Source organism: Triturus cristatus, chromosome 9, assembly GCF_964204655.1.
Source record: "Triturus cristatus chromosome 9, aTriCri1.1, whole genome shotgun sequence".
NCBI classification, from domain to species: domain Eukaryota; kingdom Metazoa; phylum Chordata; class Amphibia; order Caudata; family Salamandridae; genus Triturus; species Triturus cristatus.
In genome coordinates this window covers 676,673,359-676,693,256 of record NC_140592.1, presented here as the reverse complement: position 1 = coordinate 676,693,256, position 19,898 = coordinate 676,673,359, and the positions used below count along the sequence as shown (strand labels likewise).

General features: G+C 42.9%; 1 protein-coding gene across 3 annotated transcripts in view; it reads left to right on the top strand.

Moving 5' to 3' along the window:
- The window catches only part of CDC42EP2 (CDC42 effector protein 2), a 99,998-nt gene that overhangs the window by 20,716 nt on the left and 59,384 nt on the right, over positions 1 to 19,898 (top strand). Inside the window, exon 1 of one of the 3 annotated variants that reach the window (XM_085625750.1) lies at positions 16,036 to 16,174. The exons of the other annotated variants lie outside the window; for them this stretch is intronic. The gene's annotated coding sequence lies outside the window, so the exon portion shown is untranslated. Of the gene's footprint in view, positions 1 to 16,035; positions 16,175 to 19,898 lie in introns of those variants that run through there. 3 annotated transcript variants of the gene reach the window in all.

Here is a 19,898-nt window from a genome sequence, read left to right as displayed (position 1 = left end):
ATTGCAGTTGAGCTGCTACCTAATCTCTTCAATACAGGCCACTAGCAGTGTCATAAGTCACCTTTAATAAAGAAATTAGTGATATAGGTTTTCATACAAGATTTGCATGGTCCCATGTAATATATATATAGCATAAGGTAATGATGTAAGTAAATTAATTTAAAAGTGAAAACTGGGAAACTACATTGTAGGAAATCAAATAATGGAAAATCAATTTAAAGGAAAGCCAGATTTAAGGAAATACAAATAATTCGAAACTTAAGGAAACAATATAAAGGGAAGATAATTTTATTGAAAAATTACAAACAATACATTAAACTTGGGTGGAGTTTAGGAGTAGTGAGGGTTTTTGTTTTTAGGGATGGGTAATGTTTGGAGTGATGAGGAGTTCAAGCACAAAAATGGGGTTTTAAGGTTCAGGGATGGGAGGAATTTATGGTTCCTCTCATCCCTGATGGTGGGTGGTGGTGTGGGTTTCTTTAAATGTCATAAATAGTTGGAGTTGAGGGGTTTTTAAGGTTCAAGGATGAGTGGAGTTTAAAGGTGTAAAGTGTTTTTAAGGTTCAGGGTTGGGTAGGGTTTAGGGGTGTGAGGAAGAACACATATCAAAAGGGTTCTGCAACTATCTCAAATAAAGCCGTTAGTCCTGTATTCAATTTTATTTATTATGATTTAGAATACTGCAGAATTCCACATAAAAATACATCTTAAAAACACATTTCATTCCACAAAAATTACCAATGTAAATTCATATTGCCATTTCAACTAAAAACACGGATGTACATAACAGTAACAGTCGGCCTTGGGGGTTTTTCCAGTGCAAGAAGGGGTGGACCTTAAGTAATGAGATTTTCATACATGAATTCTTACGGATTTATACGAATTTCTAATCTAATACTATCCTAAAACATTCAGTATTAAAACTTATTATAAAATACAAAAAATTAAAATTCGATATCCAGTACTAAATCATGGACGAAATAACCATGTAAAAAGATAATTTATCTGTTCACTAAACTGTACTGTATAACCAGCAGCATAATAATGATGCAAAGTAGTTAAATACCGTAAACTTGCCTTCTTTTTCTTTTCTTTTGTAGTATAAAGTACACAATAATTTAGCAGTAAAACAAGGATTTAGTAAGGTGCTTGAGATCCTAGAGGATAAGTAACTAAAGGAGAAAAAAAAAAGTTTATAATAGTGCCCATGCTTCATTCTAAACCTAGGAAATCGGGCAAAAATCGTCTAATGCATGATGATTTAGCAGCAGAACAAATTTAGTAAAGTGCTTGGGATCCTAAAGATGAGTAACTAGCAACGGAAAAGGTTTGAAAAAGTGCACATGCTTAATTGTAAACATAATAAATTGGTCATAAAGACCGGAAGGTCAAGCAAAAGTGCAAGTTCTTTATACATACATATTAAGAAGATCTTTACTAACAAGTAAGTAGGAGAAGGAAAGGTTTGTAAAAGTGCACATGCTTAATTGTAAACATAATAAGACCGAAAGGTCAAGAAAAAGTGCAAGTGCTCTGTACATATGTATTAAGGAGATCTTTACGACCTTAATATATGTTTAAAAATTGTTTAAAAAAGCAAAAAAATTTAAAACACATCAGTTCAGATGGGGGGGGGGACAGCAGACAATTTTGGGCCTCTTCTGCTGTAGCGATGTTATACTTTAAAAAACAATTCCTTAAATATCTAATCTACGACGTATTGATTGTAATGCGGAACAAACAAATAAAACATTATTCAAATCTTGTATACAGGAATTACATAAGTGACAATACCTTTCATGTCTAGGAATACCCTCCCAAGTTCCTGTTACAATTCATAGGGGAGTAAATTTAATCTCAGTAGCAGAATCACCCTTCGCACTCCATGTTTAAGATTCCATAAAACATATGGTTGGGGATTTTTGACAATACTGCTCCTCACAATACAATCAATGTTTCTATTCTCCGAACACATTTTAATATCTCTTTCATGAGAAACCCCGTAGATTGTTTTCTTAATTATAATTTTGAAAGCCCTTTTGCAAAGAACCACCACCCCATCCATATCTAAACCAAACATTGATAATGCTTTTAAATTATTCCTAAAAATAGCATGTTTTTCCTTCATATTTACAAATATTTCTCTGTACAGTGCTACCCATAGCAAATTTTCAGAGCTATTTATCAGTGCATTGCACCATCTTAGGCACGTGGCCATTGATAGTACATATGTGGAAAGAAGACCAAATTCGAGCCTAAGTGCTGCAATCGGTGCCGCGGGATTCAAATTACATATTTGGCGCCAGATTTGTCCTTCCACTTTCTCAAATTTGGCCCACTCTTGTGCATCTATTGTTTCACTGGCATAGCTCAAGGTTGGTGGGATCTTTATTTTATAGACCGAAATAATATGAGAGAAATGTCTTTTCCCACAGTGTGTGTACAGACGATTAATTCCAAAGGCTTGTGAAATCGCTTTGCCTTTGCAATGGTCCATATGTCTATTAGTTGAGCACCTATTTGTAAATATTTTTCTAAGTATGAATAACATTTTACTACTTCCAATTTTTCTTTTCCCAGGAACCAGATTACATTTTTTTCTGACCTTACATCCGTGGTAACTAAAAATCATAAAATTGCTTTTTAAAATATTTATTTTTAGATAATACTCTTCTGTGTACCTAATTAGCTCAGTAAGTCGTCTTTGCAGTCCGATTGGAGTTAAATCCATTATTATTGCATCATCTGCATATAGCAGACAACTCAACTCTTTTAAGTTTCCTAATTTAGGGGGATCCCCTTTACTAAGCCCCATTCTTCTTGGCACATCATTAATGTAGATGGAAAAGAGTAAAGGGGCCAGAAGGTACCCCTGCTTCAATCCATTGTTTGTTACTATTTTCTTCGAAAGACCTTGTGTTCCCCCCAATAATACCTTAGTCCAGGTAGAAGAGTGAAGAGCAATTATTAATCTTAAAAGATTCCCTGGTATCCCCATAGTGACCAATTTCCTCCACAGCTTCCCCCGATCTACCCTGTCGAATGCTGTGGAGAAATCTATAAAAGCCGAGTATAACGGCACACCCCGACTTACTGGATATTTTTCAGTGAAAGTTTGCAGAATGGAGATATTATCCAGTGTGCCATTATTCTTACGAAATCCTGTTTGTTCCAAAGGTTTATAATTATTTCCAAATGCCCACTCTTGCAGATGAGTAAGAATACGCTTTGCAAACAGTTTCCCGGTTGCGTCCAGGAGTGAAATTTGTCTAAAACTGGCCGGGGAATTTTTTTGACCCTTTTTGTATAGCGGAAATAGTATACTTCCCTTCCAGGATTGTGGAATATCACCATAGGTATGACAATGGACAAACAACAGATGCAAAAATGTTGCCCATTCTTCACAATCCTGTTTTATTATGGCTACTGGTACATCATCTGGGCCCATTGTGCTGGAATATCTTGCCCCTTTAATGTAACCCTCAATCTCCATGCATGATGGTGCATCATAATCGCCCCCCGTAGTTGGAGTAGTACTAACCTCTTGGTTCTGTCCCACTATGAGATTTAAAGCATAGAGCTGGGAAATGTACATGGACCATTCTGCTTCAGGGATTAAAATAGGTTTTGACTTCTCTCTCCCATCACAGAATTTTGCAATCAGTGCCGAATACTTCCTAGTATCCCCGGACAGAGGCACCTCTCGGAGTCTAACCCATTTTTTGTCTTCGGTCCGATGTTATTTTCCTTTTCCATACCTGTTTCAGCCTACTTATTTCTCTCTGCCTTTGTGTCGTGGGCACCCTAAATTGGTCTCTAATTAAACCATTAATTTCCCCATTCAGTTTTTTTAATTTCCCATGGTATTATTACTAATGGAATAGAACTAAAAACTTGCTTCTTTCTTCCGAAAGTTCTAATTGTAGCCAAGACTCTCTCAAACCTCTGAACCGGTGTTTCTTGACTGGGAATGAAGGCGGTATTTTCAAAAAACCTCTTAAAATTTGGAAGCATATTATTTGACCAGCAAATACGCCCATTATTACGATTATAAGAGACCTTTTCATCCCTCTGATTCCAAAGTTCAGGCTTCTCAATTTCTATGTCCATTTTTACAACTAAAATATTATGGTCACTCATATTTGTGCCAGATACCTTAAATTGTGTACATACGTTAAATAATTGAAGCAAAACTGCCATATAATCAATTAAAGAGGGACCATGTGCCCCCCGGAAAGTATAAGCTGCGGGGGAATCCTCCGGGAATCTACAGTTTAATGTTACAATGTCTAAGCTTCTAAAATTTTGCAAAAGTAACCGGCCTCGTTTATCTGACCTTAGAGTACAGAATCTGGGATAGCCCATACCTCCTCCAGTTCAGGGCTAGAAAAAGACATAACTGCACTATTGGATAATTTGGCGTTAAATTCATCCACCATTATTATACGTGAGCATTCTTCATTATTACTTAACCCTTGCACAAAAATACAGATAGAGTCGACCAATACGTTGGACGCTCTCCCTGGGGGACTATACACATTTACCAGTAAAAGAAATATCGCTAGCCCCAGGTTATCTTCACCTAGCCTCAACTTTGCTCCAATACAGCTTTTTGATGGATGCTTATAGATCACAGGATCCCATACTATGTCACAGCTAAGTAAAATAGCTAAACCTCCACTTGCATGCCCCTTTACTGATTTTTTTGCTGTACTACAGTACACATAAAAATTCTCAAACTGAAACTCCTCCCCCATCCACGTTTCCTGGAGGCAAATCATTTTGGGGTCTAATTCTAATAATGATTTAAGCTTATAACACGATTTTCCTACCCCCGCCACATTCCAGGATAGGATGTTTCCCAATTGGCTAGCCCCGCACTATGGGCTTTATGGTCGATGTTTTTGACCCATTCAGGGTACCTGCGATCCAACTCCACTTTGCTACCTCATCCTCCCCATTGGGACTAGTGGGCCATCGGACTTCAGGTGCTAAAAAATTAATTTCTCTATCTCCTGGGTTTCTTCCTACTGTTATTTCAATATCTTTAAGGTTTATGGGGATATTTACACCCCTATTATTAGAGAACCCATACCCTTGCATCTGATGAATCGTTCCTAAGCTTTCTGATGGAACTCGGCATGGGGGTACACTAGGGAACACATCTTTACCTCTTTTCCTAAAGCAGTCTGCATTAGCTATAACCAGTGCTAACACTACTCCTGATGAAAATGTAGCTCTAGTGCTTGGGGGAGCGCTCCTCCAGTCTAAGTAGACCGTCTCAATATCTTTACTGGTTATTAATCCCAAATCCTTTATTTCTGTTAACATCTGTAGAAGGGCACTTCTATTCAATAACATTGGTTCAGTTTCAAACAGAGAGACAAAAATTAAGGTCCTGCTCACTTGCCCGACTCCTGGTCCAGTATTCCTTATTGGTCTAATACAGGCTGCCCTAAAACTGAGTCTCTCTCTAACTTGCCCCCTTTACTGTTACAAATTGTAAACAGGTCCCCCACCCCAACTGACCCCTGGCTGGAATCAAACCTTGCTGGGACAGTATCCTGCCCACCGGGATGGAGTGCGGCACCTCCTGAAGCTACATATTGGTCGATTACCGGTTCATATTAATTTTCCGTTACATTTCCTAATATGGGGTCTCTCCTTATCTCATATTTTATCCCGCTTTCTTCCTGGCCCTCTTGACACTGTGGGGCGATCAACACCGGGTTCGAACAGATCGACTGATTATCATTTTCTTGCCCAGTCTTTTGACCCGTATTCAATATGAATTGCACCAAAGTCCCTGTGTCCTTTCTACTAGGAGGAGATTTTGTACTATTTACTTCCTCACTTACTGGAAGGAACCGCAATTTTTTCTGTTTTCGTTTAGGGGTGCGTCGGTTCCTAGTCTTCTTCTTACCCCTTCGACCAATTCTGAAGTTGCATTCAGTCAATACTGGGACCTCCCCTAAGGATACACTATCTGAGGTATTTGCTAATTCTTCAGTTAACTGTAGGCTTGGGTTATTTGCATTACTTTTTTTTTAAAAAAGAGTAAACCCGTAATGGGGGAGTTACTGGGGATACTTTTAAATAAAATTTTTCCCCTTGGCTTGTAAGCTGTGCACTCTCATGGAGTTTAACTGGGGGTAAACTTACAATTGGACTACCTCTAAGCAAGACACTTTTAGATCCCACATTCATTTCTTTCGTTTCCCCGTCCACAAATTTAGTACCACTTTTTGGCATCCTGTTACATGTTTGACATACATGACTGGGTACTTCAGGAACCTTTTCCAAATTCTTTATGGCTTGCTTGATCTGATTAAGTTCATGGACCCCTATAAGTATGGGCAAGAGGACTTCCAATATATGATCAGTATTTATTGTGCTTTTTTCTAGCAAAGATAACATTGCGGAGAGAATTTTCTCAAATGCGTAAAAAATCTCCAAAGTTCCCCCCATCCGCACATTCTCAAATGAATTCATAATGTTCTCTACCCCCTTATCCATTAATACTCCTGATATCCTTTCAACAGAAAGTTCTAATAAATCAGCAGCATGGGATGAACTAGTAGGTGTACTACTATACAGAGCAGGCATATGTGGTTGACCAGCTATTAAAACCTGAAACAGTTCTGGATCCATCTCCAAGGCGTCTGGTCTTTTTCAACTGTGCCGTTAGTTCTTCATTCTTTTCCATTTGCTTAGCAATATCCGGTAGAGTGTAATCCTCCATTTTCACCTGCCTAGAGCTAAAGCTACATTCTATACACTGTGGCACTTTTAATGACAGTTCACTCAATTTGGTCGGCAAGAAACCAGGCTCAAATTTATTCATACTTCTTGAATGGACTTGAGAATTGTCAAAGAGGGATACCAATCCTGCCGATGGAGATAATGGGGTGAGTCCCTTTCTTGTCACATTCTTATTCGGGGGCCTTCTACTTTGCCCACCGACAGATCTATTTCCATTTCGCTACCCACCCCTCCTATTTGTAAAGCAGCAATTTCACCTGGTGGCTGAACAGGTTTGCCACCATTATTGTTCTGTTGAATGATTACAGCAGGGTAAAGAGCTGCCTTAACTTCTAAATTACCGCCCTCCTCGTTCTCTGATGTTGCATGAGTGTCCATCACCTCATCTTCCTGGACCTCTTTTTTTCCCTCCTTTAGCCCCTTCCCACGCTTGGAGCTCCTGACGCCTTTTGTAAACATTGACATCACCGATGGATACGTTTTCAGATGAGAAAGGTGATCCCTATTTCTCCTGCGCCGAATAGTTTTCTGGAGCTTAAGGGGACTCCTCCGGCTCGGATAACAACTTTCTGAGCCTGCTGCTGTTTTCGCTTTTACGCTTGAGCGCAAACACCTAGATGGTATTACAAAATAATTAAATTATCTTACTGCTTACTAGGCTGCTTTATGGAGTGGGGCTGCTTGAGGGAATGGAGGTGAAGAATTCAATGCACTCTGGCTCTCAGTTGACTTTAACTGTTTAGTCCTTTAAAAGCCTTCACCAATCTTTACTGAAAGGTCCTGAAAAATATACCTTCTATGCCACAAGCCCGGGGCATAGGACCCGGAGCAATTCCTGTCGCGGGGGACTGGCACAGGTACAGGTACAGGCACAGTGCAGTGGCACTGGTACAAGCACTGGTACAGGCACGCGTACTAGCACGAGTTCCTCCACACACTCCAATCCTCCAATCCTCCTCTAGGCCTCCAGTCCTGAGTTCATAAGTTCATGCACAGATTGCTCAATTACTCAAACAGTGAGGGACTCCCATTTCTTACCCACTCACTCAAATTGACACTGCTTTGTAGCTGCTTTGAGGCATGAGAGTTATCAACCGCACTCTGGCCCGCTCAACCCGACTTAAAAAGATCCGCGGGAGCGGGGACAGAAGACTAAACACCCGTCACTCCTGCTCAACCCGACTTATCTCCGCTCTGCCCCAGCTCCTCTGGCCGCTAACTCTTGTCCGGGTCCGGTCACGCACAACAGCTCCACAGTCCTTCTGCGCTCTGCTCAAACTGCAGACTGAAACTGCAAAACCAAAGCAGCAGTCCGGCAAGGAGAGAGGGCCTCAGCCCCAGTGCAAGTCCTCCTGAGTGACACACTGTGGACTGCACTGTGGACCGGGGAGGGGGCCAAAAGTCTGATGAGCCCCAAAAAGACAAGAGAGACTGGCGGGCCAGGCAGGGGGCTACAGGCTAGCCAACTAGTTGATTGCAGAAGCCGCCGCCTGCGGCTCACTGCACCTCGCTGCGCCACTCCTCTCCACGAGAAGGAGACGCCGCAAACCGCAAGCTGACCAGAGCCGAAACCGCCGCCTCCGCAGTCCACACCGTGGTCACACCAGCAGTCCGCAACGTCCTCGGCAGACTTCACCACCGCTCCCCCCGCTCGGACGCAGACGGCGGGGGCGGACGTCAGATGGCGTCGTGGGCCGCACCGGATGGCAATGGGGGCTGGAGGGGGCGGAAGGAAGCCAAAGGCACAGCAAGCTACAGCAAGCGGCGGGAAGCGGGCCGAACCGAAAACCACTCAGAAAACCACGACTGGAGCCGTTAGTCCACACAGAGCTCTCTCTGGGGAAAAGCAGAGCCCTCACCCACATTGAGGTGGGGCATGCTTCATCATTGGGCTTCCCACACCCTGGACCCAAATGAGACCATGGTCGGCTCTACCACATAGAGTGTGGGAGCAAGTTATTTTAGAATGTACTTTAAGAGTGGAGCATATACTCCACATCAATCAGAGGTGATAAGAAAAGAAGTTTAAATTACTTGGAGCTATCCTAATATATTCATTTTATCAGTGGATGCCCTGATAGGGTTAAAAACATAAACAGGGGGATGAAAGCGGGGAAATTAGTAACCCTGTCATCGTTTTATGGTCAACATGTTTCGGCCATCCTATATATGCCTAACAAGGTCAGCTGCCTTCTTCCGGACCTAAAGTGTCTGGTCAGTCAAAAGACAAAAGACCCTACTAGGAGGTAATATACCATCAATTCTACTGTTCTCTATATAATCCTATGGGATTGACTAGTAAACACTAAATATTTGTGAAAGAACATTAAATGTGTAAGCTAATTACTCTTACATCACTGTACTCTGAACATCAATGCTCCGGGTAAAAATGAAAACTTGCGTAATCTGGGGAACCCAAGGATTCATCACTCAGTCATCACACTTACTCCAAACGTCTGATGTCGAAGGTAATTACTGGGTTGCTCTCACCACCGAGATGGTTTTAAGGAGTCATGGGTGGTGGTGGTTAAGGGCGGAAAGGGTTTTTCTGGGTTCAGCGGTGGGTGGAGTTTGGGTGTGTTGAGCAGTTTTAAAGTGCTAGAGATGTGTGGGATTTAGGTGTAGAAAATTGTTTTTTAGGGTTCACGAATGAGTGGAGTTTAGGGGCACTGTGGGGTTTTACGTGTCAGGGGTGGGTGGAGTGTAGGGTTAGAAACGGCTTCTAGGGATCAAGAATGGGTGTAGTTTGGGGTTGAGGGTGGGTGAAGTTTAGATGTAGTGAGGGTTTTTTAGGTTTCTGGGATGGGTGGAGTTTAAGGGTAGAAAGAGCTTTTAGGATTCAGGAATTGGTGTAGTTCAGGTGGGGGATTTTAGGGGACAGAGATTGATGGCGTTTAGGGTTGTGAGGAGTCGGGGATAGATGGTGTTTAGGTGGCAGGTCAGCGAATTAAAAGCATCCGGAGTGATTTTTTGACAGTGTAAAATATATCAATCTGAAATAATGTCACCTGAAGTAAAATGGTGTGACCATGTGTTATAAGGCATAAAGTACCCCATGCCTTACATTATAAGGATACTGCAAGTCATTGAGGAGTTCTGTGACCAAAGACAGTAACGAAGCCTAAGGCTAAGTTCTATTATAAAATCATTGAACTCCAAGTTTAAGAGTGTGAAGTGTTTTTTGGGTATGACCTGGCATTGCGGCCCCTGCAGTCCCTAATATCTGATGCTGGACTGCGCAAATCCTCAAGAAAGCAACGCTGCCTAGACCGTGCACCAAGATTTAAGGTACTTAGTTCAGCGTGCCTAACTGGGTCCCTGTAGCCGGCCCACGCTCCACCGGGGTCTGCCTAAGCTGTGACTTTGTCCCGGTTCAGCGCAACCAGATAACCACAGTTGGTGCATTGTGCTTTTAAGTACTGTTTTTACCGAACTCTTTGAAATTGCATATCTCCAGTTCTACTAATTGGATTTTTGTCATTTTGGTCTAAAATAATTTATTACATTTTACTCTGTTTTTCTAAGTGGGTGTGGGATTTCCCTTGTGTTTGTGTTTTCATTTTATTACTGTTTGAAGTGCTCCACAAATACTTTACACATAGTCTCCAAGTAAAGCCTGAGTGCTTTTGTGCCAAGCTACTAGACCCTAACTTGGGGTTTACTTGTGTTTCATCCTTACAAGAATTGTGGTTGCTGCTTTAGTGGGGTTTTCCGGTCCTCAATCAGTAACCCAATTTCCTACAGTATGGGTAGACTATTAATCTATTGATGCCTAAAGGTCTGATTGCCTACCTGCAAAAACTACTTAGGGCGTTATGCTTCTACACTCCTGCTTGTACTACCGGTTGTCCTTGGCTTGTCTGTTTGAAACCTAGCAATGTGTAGCTGTGTCACATCAACCTATGGAACCAGGTCACTTCACAATGCTCTACTCCCGTTCATGTGTACTGCTCTACAAGGCCTAAGCTCCCATGTGTCCTGTGCTTCTGTTTTGCTTTATCTACATATTTTCTCAGAGACATGTTCTCACAATGCATGCTTGTAACTTCACATTTTTGCTGTGTCTAATTATATTTTTCTATTCTAATGAAGCTTGTGTCTACTGCCCTTCCCCGGGTCCTGGGTCTATTTGCTGGATTAGGCCTGTATTTCTCCCTTAATACGTACATCTGTACATGACTTTCTGCTAATGTTTGCATTGACATGAGTGGGCCTTCTTCATTTTCTACATTTATTTTACAATGGATGCTCAAAGTACGGCTGGCAGGGGCGCTAGGGCCCTACAGCCTTCTTTATATACCCGCTTGCTGAACAGAACCCCTTTGCTGCTGTTCACCTGGCTGCCCGATAGCAATCAGGAGGAGATAGGCTTTGGGGGATGGGCTATGAAACCTCGGGCTTCCCTGCTATGATGTACTTCCGGGGTGAATAAGATCTGCACAGAGGTGTCTTTGAGGGGCCAGCATATATTTGCTAGATAAATGTGATGAAGGAGCATGCAGCACCTAAAGTACCCCACCCAACACAGAGTCCTACCTGAAGGCTATTTAGGAACATGCTAAACTGTAGAAATGCCAATGAGGAATGCAGATATCTTCAGAGACGCAGTCCAGAATTAGGGAAAGGGAGAGAGAGAGACTGCCCTAAACTTTTTGCAGTAGTTCAGCTAAGTTAATGACGAGTTCTGGAATTGATTTCTGTCTGTTAAAAAGAAAATACATTGTGACTTCAGAAATTAAATGCACCTTAACACTGAACCGCATATAGCTTTGGAGATGGGAGAAATGTGTCGGTCCACCGCAGTAATTTTATTTTTTTATTTTATAGCACTCACTGATTTAACATTTTTTGTGAGTCATTAAGAGATTGAGGCCTTTTCTCTGAGTCGCAGAGCAGTAGATGCATACTTGGCAGCACCTGTGGCGATTACTGCTGTTTGGTGTACCAGTCCTATATATATATACCCAAGAAACTACCTTTATACTCACCAAGGGTAGCAAGAGCAAGTCCTCAAGGCTTCTTTACAACAGGTGGTAAAGAGATTGATACTAACATGTCTTTATGGCACCCTAATCCCACTTAATTAACTGAATATCTGCTCTGATCTATATCTCTTAATCTCTTAAAGCAATTAGTGGCCTTATTTAGGGGGCTGTGGTGTGGATGAAAACCCCAGAGCTGTGCTTTGTGGCTCATAGTCTCCACTGCACATTTCTTTTTAAGCTCATCAGACGCTGCTAGTACCAGTGCAGCCCTCCGGAACACACCCCCATACCATACCTTTAGCCCCCCAATAAAAAATGTACAAGGATTTATGTCTTAGACATTACTCGCCATGCCTTAATTTCCTAGCTCACAGATTGGGAAAGAGAGATATTCTGTCACTGGCAGGGTCGGATTGGGATCACAATCCCCCAAAAAGTGGCCCACAACCCTGGATCGCGCCCGTTCAGGAAACAGTATTTGGCTAGTCTCATTTTTAGAGAAATGTTTGATAAATTATGTACTTTAAAGCTCATAGAGCCAGAAACATTGATGAAAACTAGAAGCACTACATTTTGGCAGGGCGGGCGAAGTGAAATAAAGTGGCCCAAAGGCCACAACTCCTGATATGCTATGTTTGCCACCTGGCCGTTTATTTTAGTCAGCATTACCTGTATTTTAATGCCCCTGCCAGTACAAAAATGAAGGAAAACACCTAGAGCTGGTATTTTCTCTCCTGATCGATATGTACTTTAAAGTTTGAACAGTAAACATAAGGTAAAAGCAGTTTTAAAATGTGGTCTAAAGCTTCTTTAATGATCCGTAAATAAACAAAGGAAGAGAAGCCATGTTAAGAAGGAATACAGACTTTTTTATTATTGAATAAAGAATCCTCTCTCATTATTACGTTTCAGCCGTTGCAGATTCTTAAAAAATGAGCAAACTGAAGGTTATGTTTTTCATTGTAGTTTTATATAGCGTAAACTTGGCCAAAGGGCGCAATTATATGAGCACCAGTTACTTTACATAAGATCAAATTCATTTTTACTTTAGGTCTTGCGCAAGTAAGACATTTACCCAGAATCACAGGATGTTGAGGTGACGCTGGGAATCAAACCTATTTCCATAGTTCCACATTCTGCAGTTCTGACCCTAACATTACATTATCTAAATTTTCCGTTCTGAGAAGGGTGCTTCACAGTGAGGTTTATGCACCGCGGGGGCCTGTGTTACGCCCCTGACTTAGGGCCTGATTAAGATCTTGGTGGACGGGTTACTCCGTCACTACTGAAATATACATTCTATGATTATATATAAGGCTCCCAGAAATTCGTTTTTACGGATTTTTACAGATAAATACAGGCAGAAAACAATGTGTTTTCTGTCTGCATTTATTATTTAAATGTGGATAAATACAGAAAATTGGGCTTCTTTTAAGAGACTTTCCGTGCTGTCTTTCATGAAATATAGCCCAACAGCTGAGCAGATGGACAGCATGGGAAATTAAAAAACAGGGTGAGATTTCTTTAAATAACAGCCTATGTCAATCTACATTTGTTGTAAAATGCTCATATTTACCAGTGGATGTACTATTATGTAATATTTTGCCGCTTAAGTAGCTAAAACACGACAGACATCAAATTATGACTGCATGTCTATGGGTTAAATAAATATGGAAATGTACAGTTTTGCAACTTTATTTATCTGAAAAATACAAAATAACTATGGATAAATACAGATAAAATGGCCCAAAAATAAATATGGATAAATACAGACGGAAATGTTAAAACAATATATACCATAAAACCGGGAGCCCTAATTATATCCTATGGAATTTATATTACGGTGGACCGGATATCCATCACCCTTGTAACGGAGTAACCTGTCCACAAAGATCTAAATCGGGCTCTTAATTCCTTATTTTGTGAATTTATATTTTAGTAATTCGGTCTATGTGCAAAATCTGAATCAAGTCGCATAAAGTCAATGCACATTTTAGGACTGCTTTTTGCTTTTGGACTCTTAGTATATTTGGCCCAGAGTGCTGTACGTTACCTAAGACGTGACTGTTTCAGAGATGTATTTTCAGACATCAGGCTGAGTGGCAATTGCACAATACAATACAGGATCTGATTGCTCCCTGCACTTAAGGTTTCATTGGTAGGATAATTTTCGGATGGGTGAGTCCTTAATTCCCTTTAGTGACTAGAACTGGGGACTGCTAGCCTCTGATGAGAAATAGGGCTTTTATCTTGTGCCACAGAATCCGCAGCACTGCCTCCTCATCTTATATCCCTATACAGAAGAGGATTTACCTGGAGACCTGATCCACCTTATTTTCTGTCGTTGGCCTATGAGTTTTTACCTTCAATAAATTGTCTGCTTAGTATTCGCCCAGATTGAAGTCACTGAGCTGAATTTGTTTAGTTTGGTGAGAGAGTAGGGTTTCAGTGATGCTGTATAAAAGCGCCTCCCTTTTGTTAGCACTCTGAGAAGGTGTGAGGTTAAAGGATCCTTCCTGGATGGTATCTGGACAATCTCCAAACATGCATATGGGTTGTATTACTTTCTGAACAAACACCTGTTGGTGTGAGCGGTACAAAATAGGACTAGGTGCGTGTTTTACAGACTGTCTGTGAAAAGGTCGCCTGATGTTCCACAGGAGAGGAAGCGCATATGTAGATAATGACAACGGTAGGGGACTGCCAGGCCCATTCGCCCCATAGCTATATAATGGTAGCCTGTGTTTTTTCTCGTCTTAATTGTGACATAGGCACCACTTGTGTCACCTTTTGCTGTGATATTCAATGTTTTGCTGATAGTGCGGAATAGTGCGTTGGTTACTTGATTCCATTGACTGTTTGCTGAGTGCGAGCCGCACTGGGTCCCCTTCAAGCCTCAGTGCAAGAGCATATTCAGAAATTTCCAATGTGCACATCAAATCATGTAGCTCATCGACACCCCTGCTGTCTGCTAGACTACGAGACAGTTTGACCCCCCCCCCCCCAACTCAGTGACTTAGAAAAGTGTCCTCCGAAGTTATTAACAAAGGTGCTAGTACTCACTATTAAGAGTACCTTGGCTCCTGAGAAGTGGCGGTACTCTCCCACTAAATGTATTGAAGCAGTGGTGAGAATTGCAGGTACCCTCCCTTTCAAATTAAAAAAGTGCAGGTACTTGGTATCGGAGAGTACCTGTCCATTTAAAGCGCTGCCAATATGTTGCAGTCAAGCTTTTTTTTTGTTACCCTGTTTTAGACTCGGCAAAGTTGCTTTTTGGCAGGCAAAAACATGCAACAAAAGTAGTGCAGCTGGCTTGTACCGAGGGTGGTGGGGCAATACAAAAAAAGAAGAAGAATTCACTTACCTTCGAAGCGTGACGTCCTCCTCCCTTCCGTGTCTTCCAGGAAGCTCCCGATGCAGGAAACAGCACCACCCAATCCTGACGCTGCTTTCACAGCATGAAAGCAGCGCCAGGATTAGATAGAGCGTGCCCTCCCAGCGCTCCTAAGAGCACTAAAGGCCTGCGCTTTCCTTAACCCAGCTGTCTAAAACAGCTAGGTTAGAGAACTTTAAAATGCGCATGTCTAGCTGGCTGTCCCAAGACGGCCGGCCAAAGAGACATGTGCCTTTTAAAGCACACAGCCCCCTGCTGCTGCCACTCGGCAGCGCTGACCCCGACCCATCCTGAAACTTAGTTCAGGGCGAGTTGCTGAAAAATACAACGGTAATAAATAAACGTTCTTACCGTTTTATTTTTCAGCTCTGGGGCTTGTGGGGCGACACTCCTCCGCTCAAATGGAGGAGAGTTTACATTGTGGGTCCCCTTCGAGTGCGCTGCTTACTCGAGGTTGCGGACGCACCCTGCTTTCATTCCAAATTATAAGCAGGGGAGTAACACAGGCCCCCGCATCCCCCGCAGTGCGGGGGGGCCCCCAAGCTCCAGGGGACCCCCTCAGCACGGCTCTTCGGCCGGGGAGCTCCTGATAGAGTCCGGAGGAGGCCCCTCCACATACCTTGCAGGGGGGGCCCTCAATTATCGTTACGCCACTGATTATAAGCACATTTTACGTATTCTTACCACATAACCTTCCTCAGTCAACAACATGCTCTTATAACTCTGTAGCTTGCCTGTAAACCTCGTTGACTCCCTAATAAGGGCGCTGCAACTTTTTATAATTCATTTCCTTGTTTTGTGGTCACTGGGCAACCAAAATATGCTCAGTGCAGCGGGCGGGCCGATGGTATTGACAGACAGAGATGCGCCCGTGTGCTCGAGTCCAGGCTGCAGGAATATTTTTAGAATGTGACAGGCAGCTCAGTGGACGTGAACCGCGAGGCAGGAAATAAACGCCACGCCCATGACAGGGGAACACTGCAGGGGTCCTGTTGCTGCCTGCTCGGGAGAAGCCAAGGCTAGTGGTTGCAGGGTAAGTGATCTCAGGGGGTGGAGGCTATACAATTACTCAACTATTTTAGCTTTGGGCAAGGCTGCTATTTGAGGGTTCTGCGTCCTGAACTCTGGAAGCTTTTTCAGGGTGTGGGAGACGAAGACATCTCTTGAAACGTTTGTTGGCTTTCGTAGTACGTGATATGTGCTCGCTAAAGTGTGTCAGCGCTGTGCATAATGAGTTAAAACATTAGAACATGAATGCATAGAGCGAATGCATTGAAACGAAAAAGCCTCATGGGTTTTCGTTTTCAATATTCTATTTTTGGCGCGAATACGGCTGTAATTAGGCAGCAGAAATAAAAACTATTCTTTCTCCTGCCAAATGAAGTCAGCAGAACTGCTAACAAAGCAATATAACACTGTATGAGTGGGGGTGTGGCCTTGAGGGGCGTGGCCTCGTGCGAGAGCTACATAAGAGGCACTTATGCCCCCTCTGACCTCCCCTCAACCAAAACAAGCATTTGCAATGCAATAGGTCTCGCATTTCCGCAAGTTCGAGCTATTGGCATTGTAAATGACAATGCCTTTTATTTATGCTTCAAAAACCAAAACATAAATAAAAGGCATTGTCATTTACAATGCCAATAGCTCAAAGTCGCGTAAATGAGAGACCTGTTGCATTGCAAATGCTTGTTCTTTTCTTCTTTTGCTCTTCATTTCCATTTATTTCTGTTCTGCGAGGCTTTTGTTTTTTTAAAAAAATATAACATTGAATTGTTTTCCATATTTCCTGTAATTTACAATAAGAACCATTTGGCGCCTGTAATTTTCTCACCTCAGGCCCCTAGAGTGTTGTCACAGTGAATATTCCCTCAGCAGACTAAAATCAGGCCAGAGATGCCTGAGATCAAACTGGGATATCATTCTAGGATCGTCACATCAGATTATAACGTCACTCCAGGAGTTTGACGTCATACTGTCACACAAGCAATTTCACTCCAACAAGTCAAAAATTGTTCGGCAAACCTGACACCAGAACCTGTCACTCTGGAAGAATCCTGACATCTCTTCAGACCCTGAAAACAGACGATATTAACATCTCTCCATAACACTGACGTCATAATGTGACATCAGTGGCTTCACTGCAGCAACCTGATTTCAGGCTGTGACACCACTCCAGGAATCCAACATAAGCCTCTGACCTGGGATTGCTCCGGGAGCCCGAACCCGACCGTGATCCTCACTCTGACATAAATCCAACAGCATGCTATATAGTGATGTCACTCTCAGACTGACCTGACGTCGGACCGTGATGTCACACTGAAGGACTCCTGACGTCAGGCTGACACCTCTCTGGAGGAGGCCAGGCCCAGGGTGAACTCCGGGAGATTAGCTTAACTCCAGAGTTCAAATGAAGCGGACATCGCTGTGGTAATTGGATCACAGAATACACCACTCTGAAGTCTGGCATCAGACTGTGACATCACTCCACAAGCCTGACCTCAGACAGTGACTTCACTGCTTTTGATGTTGGGATGCTGCAGTGGTGTCACTGTCTGAGGTCAGGCTTGTGAAGTGACATCACAGTCTGATGCCAGACTTCAGAGTGGTGTATTCTGTGATCCAAGTACCACAGCGATGTAGCCGACTGGCGGAAGTGTTGCGCCCTGAGACGTATATTGTTCCATGTCCGCAGTTCCGGTTACTCTGTAAGAATTTCTTCTATCAGCGAAGCAACCTTATCTGCACACAACGCGCAGTTCCGCTCCAATCTCCGTGTTGCATCCCAGCTCTTCTACCACTGCGAGATCTTCTTCCTCCACCTCGACTTCCTCCTCTTCCTGCAAGGCGATGTCCCGGAGTAGCAGCACCTCTCGCCACAGCGTACCCAGAGATCCCACGTGGAAGGTTTTGCTACTTACATCCTGGACTTCGTATTCGGGCACGGTGCATTGTTCTCCTTGTGTGCTCTCCTCCCCGCGGAAGATCTCTTCCATGTTGCTCTGTATTTTGATTCTAATCTTCTACGATATGGCATTGCTCCTCCAACAGAAAGCCAGGCGCTTTGTATTGTGGGGCTTGTAGTTTTCCTAAGCATTTTTGAAGGTTTGGGCATACACTTTAGCGGCTGCTGAGAAGGCTGCTAGCAGGGAACTTCTCTTTGATAACTTTTTCTATTGTTGATCATTGACCGAAAGTTTAACGATTCATATTTACACCTATAAACTTCTTATGAAACTTCCAAATGAACTACAGTCCCCAAAAAGCACGGATGGACATGCACGCGTATTTTAAACTGCTGGGGAGAAAGACAAGCTGTTGCCATTACGCACACAGCAGCGTGTTTATTTTACCATCGCGCTTTCACTTTAGGTGAAAGTGAAAGCGCTATGCAAAAATGAACACGCTGCTGCCTTGCTCCGTGCGAGTAAACAAGCCTCTATTACAGAACCACAGATGGCCCCTATAAAGATAAGGAATTACTTCACGACAGCCATGAAGCAGGCAATCGAGTCCGGATGGGCGGGACAAAAAAGCCAAAGGGCTGCAACCAAAAAGCCTCTGTTCCAATCAGCGTTCACCGTTTTGCATAAACAGTGATGCCGGCCAATGAAATTGAGGGGCAGGGATTCAAGTCCCCTTCTCAAATCTTCTAGCTCACTAGAGTTCTCGCAGAGCGTGCAGCGCGTTGAGCTGCAACGCTACACGCAAGACCTAAAAAAGCGTCATCAGTTGTTAAAGCCCCTCAAAGACTAGCTGGAAATACACTCTGTACAATGGTTTCCAGTTTGTTTTCCCTGCCAACTTGTGATAAGTGTCCTCACCAGGTGGCTGTGTGAAGGAAGACCATAGAGAGTGACACATGGTGGCACCGTGTGAGTTGGCAGGTCTGAGGCTGTAGCTGGAGGATGGAAATGAACACAGGTGGAAGCACAACAAGCACTGGCTTATATGCCAACATTTTCAAACAGATAAGTGGGAGATTTCAAAAAAGAAATTTAGGGAAATTGATTTTCCCATTGACTTCTATTGAAGCAAAGGCAGTTTCATGCAGGAGACAGCTAAAATAAAGCCCTTTTTTATATGAAATATTCAGAAGTCTCCTGTCTGAATCAGTTATTTTGGCACGTATGCATTGGCAAAACCAATAGATCTTGCCTATGCAATTGGCTTTGTCAGTGTCTTTTATTTCAAATCTGTTTATTGAAAGGAAAGTTTTTCCAAATAACAATAGTCATCACAATACATTGATGAACTTGTACATTATTGACGGTACCCTATAGTGACTGAGAGAGCGAGGTTATGAGTAGTGACAGGAGTCTCTCAGGTGCTGTAGTGAAGAAGCCATGCAGTGTGAGGTAGGTATGACTTATAAGGACCCTGAATAGGGAGAGTCATGGTATGCGTGTTTGCAGAGAGTTCATCTGGAAACCAGCGTGGCAGATGGGACATCCACGAGGGGTAGTGAGATCATGCTAGTGATAGCCAAAGATGTAAAACCAACAGTCTAACCAAATTTCTAAAGGGGGAGGGGGGAACCATGGATAGGGGGTGGGGGTGGTAAGATGCGCTCAGAGTGCAGGCATAAGGAAATGGTAGAGCGAGTTAAAGGAGAAAGGGCCTCATCAGTGTCATGATTTGGAGAAGGTTGGTGTTGTGTCTTTTAGTTATGCTGTACAGAGGCACTGCTGCATGGCTGAATGATAGGAAAAACAAAAGTGCTGGGACACGGCCTGTGCTTTTTTTCTGGTGGGTGGGGC